Source organism: Passer montanus, unplaced genomic scaffold, assembly GCF_014805655.1.
Source record: "Passer montanus isolate IOZ18808 unplaced genomic scaffold, ASM1480565v1 scaffold90, whole genome shotgun sequence".
In the NCBI taxonomy this organism is placed as follows: Eukaryota; Metazoa; Chordata; class Aves; order Passeriformes; family Passeridae; genus Passer; species Passer montanus.
The window spans coordinates 155,961-165,788 of record NW_024374368.1 but is presented as its reverse complement, the minus strand read 5'-3'; positions in this window follow the sequence as shown (position 1 = coordinate 165,788).

Here is a 9,828-nt window from a genome sequence, read left to right as displayed (position 1 = left end):
AATTTAAAAGTGATATGGCCCAAGCTAAAAAAATATTTTGTATGCACTTCTGAATTTTCATATCTTCTCTCCTGATCAAACCCAAGCAGCTCAGGCTGAGGGTTCAGGTTTAAGAGAAAAATCCACATCCACCCCAACTTCTCCAGCTCCACAGACTCACATACATCTAGATTTAGGAAAAGTTTCCCTAAACTTTAGAATCCCTTCTGAGTTCAGAGACAAAATTAAATGGATTTGTGTCTTCTTCCGTTCCAAGATGCTCAAGAGAGGAAATGGCCAGTCTAGAAAATCAAGGGACAAATTCACATGAATGTTAGCAGCAGTGACTCCATTAACTTCCATGAATTCAAACAACATATGGTAGACATGTATTTGGTCCAAAGGTCTTAATAGAAACAATAAAATATATTATATAAAAAATAGAAGAAAGTGTACAGCTTAATTTCCTGGTGTTATTATTTAGTTTTAATTATGCAGAGGAGTTTATAACTCTTTTACTGTGTAGCACATTTAACATTTTTTGTAGCTGTGTTTCATTATAAAACCTTCATGGTTTTCTTTTGTTTCCTTTTAAGTGTATGGAGATGGATCACCAGGCATCTTGTATTTGCTATTTATTTTACTTCAGTCATTGTACCAGGAGCTATTGGTGTCCCTCCACAGCCATTCCTTCATGCTTTGCACTGCAATTATCACTGTTTTCATTTCCTGCTTCACCTTCTGGCTAGTACGTGCAGTCTACAAATATTGATTGCCACAGAAAAGAGCTATTTCCACGTTGCAGAGGTAAATCTTTGCTCAAGGTGATGTGGGTCTGGAAGACTTTGTCATCATCCTGAAAACACAGTGTCAATATAATTGCTCTACCTGGGTGTACACGGGCACCTTCCCTCAAGGGTGTTCTGCACACAACCAGCTTACCAGGTGACAGGTGAATGTGGATATCTCTGAAATGTTAGAGCCACCTGGGACAACAAAATAGTATAGTCCCAAATTATCCCAGATACTTAAAAATCTTGCTATCCATTTGCCCCTGCCTTTTGCCTTAGGGACAACTGTGGTATAATGAATATTGTATTGAAAATATGTTCACTAAATAGTTGGTGTTAAATAGTGACACATTAAAAAACAAATACAGTTGATTATTGATATAATTTTAATATTTGAAGTTATCAGTAATTAGTAATAAATACTTGTGAGTTTATTAACAATAAATTTTTTAGTGGCTATTTGCACTATCAGTTTATATTTATATATTTATCAATATCTTCGGCCAAAACCAGACCATATTTTCTCTCCTTGCAATTTTGACAGAGCAGTACTCAATAGCAACAAAATATCATTTAAATAATCTGTACATGATTAAGATTTTAGTTTTCAAATTTCTCAAAGTTCTAATATCAACTCCTAAGTTCCTTTTCCTACCATTATTTTCAAAATCTGATGCATATGTTTTGTAAGATTAGTGGATCTCTCAATTCTATAAGGTGACCTAAGAAGCTGTTGTCTCAATGTATATCTTGATCAGTAAAACTCACTGGATTGTCTGTTTAGTCTACTGCTCTCAAAACATAGAGCTTGTTAACTAATCCATTCTCAAATAGTTTTCACCTTCAGTTTCCACAAAGATTTCTTTTGCCACTATAAAAACAGTAGTTTTTATGTTCTTTATTATTATTATATTTATATTATTTCTTATCCATTCTTACTATTAATAAATCTTAAATTTTAATTAACCTAATGAGCTACTTTCTATATTAAAAATTTGCAAGCAGAGACCTTATTTATCACTAACCAAAAAGAAAAAGAATATCATGAGTACATAGTATATTTTACATAGAATTCCCCATCCATTTCATTTTCAAGAGAAAAATCTCAATCTCAAGGAAAGCGGCTCTTTGCAAACCCATATATAGAATAATATCCTACTTATTGTAAGTGGATATTCTTAACCACACCAAAAAAAAATGCGTGTGGCGACATTTCTTTGACTTGTGATTATTTTTCATACTGCAAGCCTTTAGAGTTTTTTTTTTTTTTTTTTTCCAGAGTTGGAAATGAAATTAAAATATTTTCAAATTAAGAGATAAACCTCTGCTATGATGGAATTCTTGTGGAAACTACACTTAATGTAAAACAGACAACAGTTCTGCACCCGACCCTGAATGTAATATAGCCCAGATATTCAGAAACAAAATTAAATTTAGAAGAAATCCAAACACATTGAACTACACAAATATGTAGTTACGCACCAAACAGTTTGAGAAAAGATCTGAAAAATGTACCAAAAATAATGCTATTATCCCAATTAAGAAATTTCGGCATTTACAGGTCCACATTAGGAAATAAATATTTTGAATGGCACATTTAATTTGCCTTTGTTGCATATTTTCCATTTTATAACTGTGTTCAAGTTCCTATGTGCATATTCCTACATCCATTACGTTATACTAAAAATGTATAAAATATATCTGATTTTTTTTCAGATCAACTCTATCTTCCCCATAGTTTCAATAACAGGGGATAATTGCAAAGTTCATATTGCTTGAATTACTGCATTTGTTTATGTACGTATTTAACATTTAACATATGCTCAGCTTTATTTATAAAGTGACTTAAAGAATATTATCATTTGGTTTTCTATTGTAATTATTGAACAACAAACCATATTTTACCCCTTAAATAATAAGTACCTTTAATAATGTTTACTTAGCTCATATAATTATTTTCCTTTTGTTCTAAAGAAGGCCAGTGAATTTTTAATCTTAATGTTATTAGGATGTGTTTCTTCTGAAACTTATTACCATCAGAACATTTTCAAATAGAGAAAATATTGCTAAATTCCAGAAAATCTTTCCTAGAAATTGACTGAGTCAGAAGCACAGAACATGTAAGGTTGAAGGGAACCACAGTGGGTCATCTGGTCCAACCTCCCTGCTCAAGTAGGGTCATCCCAGAGCACATGGCATAGGATGGTGTCCAGACAGCTCTTGAATATCTCCAGTGACAGAGCCTCCACAACGTCTCTGGGCAATCTGTTCCTGTGTGTGGTCATTGAACAGCAAAGTTCTTCCTTGTGTTCAGGTGGAACTTTCTGTGCATCACTTTCTCCCCATTGCCTCTTGTCCTATTTCTTGGCACCACTGAGCAGAGCCTGGTTCCATCCTCTCGTCACCCTCCTTTCAGGTACTGACAGACATTGATGAGTTTATCTCTCAGTCTCCTCTTCAGACGGAACAGGCCCAACTATCTCAGCCTTTCCTCATTGGAGAGAACCTCCAGTCCCCTTATCATGCTCAAAGTTTTCTGCTAGACCTGCTTAAGGAACCCCATGGCTCTCTTGTACTGAGTACAGAGCTGGACACAGTATTCCTGACGTGGCCCCACTGGGGATGAGTAGAGGAGCAGCATCACCTCCCTCAACCTCCTGACAATGCTCACCACTGGCAAAACATATAACATAGAGAACTCTAGAAGAAAGTTATTACTCCATTCTGACACAGGTCTCTGCAGAGCTAGCTTTTATTTATCATAAGATAAGGATCATATGTATTTTTAGGTTATTAGTAAATTAATTCATTAGAATTACTAATTAATTAATAAATTTAAAAGACTGTTTGGACACGGAGTAAAGGATAGAGACTTCCTAGAGGAGTGTTGTTGATGCTCTAACTCCAACAGATGAAAGACATTGCCTTGTGGAAGGGCAGCAGATAAAAATCATGCAATGGACACTTCACATCAGAAGTACTTCACATTTGAAAAAGCTCATACAATAAATCACATGTTGTCCATCACATTTGGAGAATAGCATGCTTGTCTAACCTTTAGCATGCTGAATTGAATCAACAAACTGTTTATACCACTACACTGAACAGAACCAGGATGCTGACTCAATTTCTCATCTGCCTGTGTCTTACTACATAACTGCCAAAAAACAGTAGAGACAACGCCCATTCACAGGATGAGAGCACTAGGGTCCTTGAATCATTCCTACTGCACAAAATAAACAAATGTCAATCACCTTTGCTACCTTCCTCCTAAAAATTCTGGAATAAAAACATCACACAGAAAATTATAATTATCATTTCAGGAATATCATATGTAGCCCAGAAGGTCAAATGCAGTGCAGTCTGGATATAGTCTATCTCTTGGTCCCAGACACATTGATTATGCCTGTTTTATTTAGTATGGTATAAAGTAGCACGGACTATTAGTTACCCAAAGCTCAATCTCACTGTCTAGCAGTTCTATTTTCCAGTAATTAATGCCTTTGAAAAAGGAAGAATTTCTTCATAATCCTTCATAGAAGAATTTCTTCATATATCTTCCTAATTCTTCATAGGAAGAATACACATTGGAATGGGCTGCATAGGGAGGTGGAGGAGTCACTGTCCCTGAAGGTCTTTAATGAAAAGATGGACATGGCACTGGGTGCCTTAAATCTATCTGACAAGGTGGTGTTTGGTCATGGGTTGGGCTCAATGATCTCAGAAGCATTTTCCATCCTAATTGATTCTGTGTTTCTGTAATGATTTAGCAAAGATGCCTTCACGGAAACTACACATTGTGAGCAGTTATTCACAAATCTTCAATCTCTTATTCTCCAAACAAGGAAAATCTAATTTCCCTTTTTGGAGAAATGTGTTGTGTATGCAGATATACATGGATTAATAAGGTGATTTATGAGGTGGCCAAAAGAACAGTTAATCCCTGTCTACACTGACTAGGGATATTGCTAACACAGATTCATTCTCCCATCTCCTATCTTTCTACCAGTTTTCTTTTTCACTATAGTCTCAGTGAAGCAATATCCCTTGACAGTATTTTTAATGATTTTCATTTTTTTTATGCCATGCAAGGCAAAGGATCTAGCAAAAAACTTTCCTTTGAAAGACATTAGAAGGGGACAGATCAAGGAATAGAACCATCATTTTCTAATAAAAAGAGGTCAAGACAAATCAGTTTCCCTGTTGGTTTGGTTTCATTTTCTTCACACCTATTATATAGGCAGAGTCTGTTTTTCTAGGTGTCACTGGAAAACATAATGAACTGATGTCCTGATTGCTGCCCCTTACTCCCTCAGGTGCTACTACTCCGATAGATCACTTTACTGTTGCATTTGGAATATACACATACATATATATATATATATATATATATATATATATATATATGTAAAGATTTAGTAGAATGATAATAGGTCCTTGTTATTAAGAGGATATTTAAAATGTTCCCTTTTTAAAATTTCAAATATTTATTTATAATAAACCCTATTGAAGAGACAAGAGACTGTTCTGTTAACCAACAGAAAGTATATGAAAGACCCTAGTCCAGAGTTCTAAAATAGTGAATTTAGCCTGGAGTTAACGAAAGAGACAATGTTTAGCTGCTCATTCCAGTTGCTTCCTGAAATTATGTATTGGATTAGCCCCTCAAAATGTATTCTTTTAAAGGATTAATGACTGGGAAAGCCTATCTATTCAATTCAACGAATAAGAACTCAGTTCTAAATGATGTTATCTCTGCTGCAGAAACCGGGTTTTTTGTAAGAGCTTTAGGGGCAGAGTGAGACAAATTTGGAAGATATTTATAAGCAGCAGAACTACCTAGGAAGACCACAGAAGACATAAAGAATACAAAATATTGACCGTGGCTTAATTTAGATCTTTTCTGAGGAGAGCATCTGCAATGGACTGAGCAATCATTTATTCTTCCATGGGTACTGCATCCATATTTTTATTTTCTGCACTGTGTACAATACCTATAAGTTAAAAAAGCATGAAAATTGTCAATCTGACAAGTTTCGAACATGACTGCAGAATCTATCTTAAATTTGGTCTTTCTGTAGGTGCATCATAGGTAAGTACAAATACAGACTAGTACAGGGAGGTATTTTAGATATTGGCAAGGATGCCTACCATATGCAAATAGGTGAATTTTCCAAGGAAAGTGACTGCAATTAGACAGCATCGTGGATGGTTCATACAGACCTGGATCTGACTTTTTACAATAAAATATGTGTGAACTTAGTAAGTTTATAGTGTTTTGTACTATATTACTTAGTGCATTAGTATTCCTAAATAGACATATTATTCACTGTTTTCAATGAATTATTCATGAAATTATGTCATTGTTATTCACATTATTTCACTGAACATTGTTCACTAATTTCTTCTTTCACTGATAATTTAAAAAAAAAACATGAAACCTAAATAATAAAGTATAAAATAGGAACTGTTATAAATCTATACCACAGATAACGGTATATTAACCATGGTATATCATATATAATGGGTTGGTAGGGACCATATAATGGTTGGTGTGGTTGATATATTTGGGTTGGTAGGGACTTTATAGATCGTTGAGTTCTAACTCTGCTGCCATATGCAGGGACAACTTCCACCTAGGGCTCAAAACCCTATCCAACCTGGCCTTGAAACTTTCAGGGAAAGGAATCCACAGCTTCTCTAAGCAACCTGCTCCAGTGCCTCAGCACCCTCCACGTAAAGAATTTTTTCCTAATATCTAATATAAACCTATTCTCTTGCAGTTTAAATCCATTGCCTCTTGGTCTACATAACTTCTAAGAAACCCCTCTCCAGCCTTATTTTAGGCCTCTTTTAGGTATTGGAAGGCTGCTATAACTTCAAACCTCTCAACATCCATTTGGATTGCATCCCTCCCATCTGATGGGGAACTGCTGACTGCACCACACAGTTTCATTAGAAAAATTGCTGAGGGTGCACTCAGTCCCACTGCCTGTGTCACCAATAAAGAGGTTAAAGAGGGTTGGTACCAATACCAGCCCCTAAGGAACACCATTTATCTGCAAGTGTCTGCACCCCTAGGGGTGGGTGTACCTGTGCGTGTGGTCCCAGGAAACTAATATAGAGTGTTTTGGGGAAGAATGAGATTGGAAATACACTGGGACATTGAAAACTTCAAACAGAAAAATAAGAAGTACACTGATCATGTTTTGCTAGCACCAGATATAAATAAAAAAGACAGCGAAGTAAACCAAAATATACAACCTGGTATGGCAAAATATAAAAGATTTTTTGTCCCCTTCTTTCATACAACTAGCCTCTCTGAAAAACTGTTTTGATTCAATGCTTTCCCCCTGATTTGTGGGAAGCACCATTTTCCAGGAAGTATGTAAAAATTATATTTCCTTAGAAGTTAATTTTTCATATATGATTGAGACTTTTGAAGAGACTATTTCAATTCTCTTTTTAAAGTGAAATTTTTAAAAATAATTCTACTAATGACTAAAACATATTACTAAAACTCAATTTTGTAAATTGAGTTTATATTATTACATCTTTTGATCCAATCAGCTAAGTCATCATAGCAAGATTTTTCACATTATCACACTTTAAAATGAAAAATCCTTGTTTTCCCTTTCAGTGCAACATCTATGTTTAAATGAGCCTCAGCTAAGGCTGAACAAATTGGTGCTCCAACCCCTTCATATTTTCTTAACTCCTCTTTTAAAAAATTTGGGCAAAAACAAACATATAAATAATACTACCCTTTGTTTAAAAATAGTCCTGTGGGAGACAGCAAGCAGGGTAACTTACTGCCACCTGAATTTTCTGTCAGGAGGGACTGTTGTTTTCTTCCAGCATCAGAGGAAGTCTGATGCTCATCAGTGCTCTCCTGTGTGTACACAGCAGGTGCAGCACATTTTGCACTCACTGTACTCACTCCCACACTGATAAGAAGAGATGTTGATGACACACAGATCCCTAGGAAACAGCACAGCAAGGAGTCAGTTGGGGGATGGATAAACAATAAACTCAGAACACCTGCACTAATTCTGTTGTCATATCAAAATAGATTTTATAGATGCAGTAATTTGTTCCCTGTTCTTTAAGGTAACTTCTGTATTTCTTCAAAGAAAGCTGTTTTAACTTGCTTGAGTTCAGCATGTCATGTTATATACATGACTACTCCCGGATATGAGATCTTGCACAAGGGCACATCAGTACTACAAAGGTCTTACTCTTTTGTCCTGCTTCCTGAAAATGCATGTTTTCTACACAGTAGCTAAAGAAAATTTTGCATCCATTTCTTGCACAGTGCTCTCTGTAGGATTTAAACTGGCACATACAATAGGCTTCTTTACATTAAGATACTTGCAAGGGTTTTCTTATTGCCCTAGAAAATACAACCAGCTTGTATTTACACAAGGCAATCACCAGGCTTCTTCCTCCTCTGTGTGATGACAGAGTAGGAAGAGAGAAGACTACTGTCAAGAGTGGAATATGGAAATCTGTACATACATCACCCCGTTTTTTTCATTCCTCTTATCCAGGAGAAAAGTGACAAAGAATATGAAAAAATATGAAAAAATATTTCAGATCTTTAGGGTTAGAGGTCTTTTTCAGGAAGCAGATCACTCCAGGCTTACTCACATTGGTGGTTCTTGCACTTCTCTTAGAAGCATCTTATCTTGGTTGAAACTTGGGCATACAATTAGGGCTTAATTAGGAATAGCAGTCATAATATTCCTATTCCTAATATTGATTCATCATTTAGAGAAAGACATTTGCAACATGAAAAAGGAAAGTTCCATATAGTTCCAAGGGGTTTAGTTTGACCTGGTAAGAATATTCTACAATTTATTCCAAATTTTCTTAACTTAGAATCACATTAATATTCAGAGAAGGATTGTAAAATACATAACATATAGAGCCAAGTCATTCTAAACTTCCTCTTGTGACTGGTTGTGATGGAGGTGAATAAGAGCTATACTGCATAAACTTTCTTAATTGCCTCAGGATCCTTCGAAATAGAGTTACAAAATTGGCATTATCTCCCTAACTACCCATTACCTGAACACAATTGCTTTGGAAGAGATTGCAGTGCTGCTGGCTAGGAGGTTTGCTACATTTGCTTACAGGATAAGCAAGCAAGAAATTAACTTTCTCAAAACAGTCCACCAGACTCCAAATACCCGTTATTGATGGGTGACAAGGAATAAACCCAGACCGCTTTCCAGCATGCAGATCCAAGATGAATAATAATGTCCATGTGGAAAGCAGTTGTGAGTAGCAAAGCAGAGGGTGAGCTGAGAAAGACAACTTCTGAATTGAGTCCAGCAGACACTAAAACAGACATCAGAGTTCCTCTGTTCCTTCATTACCTTTTATTTTGTAATAAAGCAGATGAAGAGAATGTTACATGTTTAATTATATTTAATACATTATATCTTGTACCTCATTGTTCTGCTTATAAGGGAGTTAGGTTTTCATTAAGCCACTTTGGCATTTTTATTGTCTTGTACAGTCTTTCTTATTCATCTCAGACTAAGCCCTGATTTACACTTTTAAGGATCATTGCAAATGAACTCTGTGTGTTTTGGATATATGCCAAACAGCAGCTTTCTTTTCCTTTTAAAAATAGAAAAAAAAGAAAAACAGAAAAAAAAATGATCACCCCTAATGTGCCATCAGCTTTAATTAGACCTTTCTTTATCAGAAGATGATGTCTATGTTTAGAGTAGCTTGCTGGCTCAGTTTCCTCACTTATTACTAGTGAGCTTTTTTCTAACCATAACTCCATATTAACAACATGATGTAAATTAAGATAATGATAATCTTAAAATTCACATTTATATTGAGAAAATTGAGAAAAATTAGATGCAAAATTAGAAACTGATCTAACAGATGTGAACGCATTACCAAAAAAAAATCTATAGTAAATTTAAAAACAAGAAAAACCTTACTTTAAATATGACAGGACAAATATTAAGGTAGCCAGAGTCACTTCTCAGACACTAAATAATGTTCTGTTCTTCTGGGAGCTTTGTAGCTAATTTCT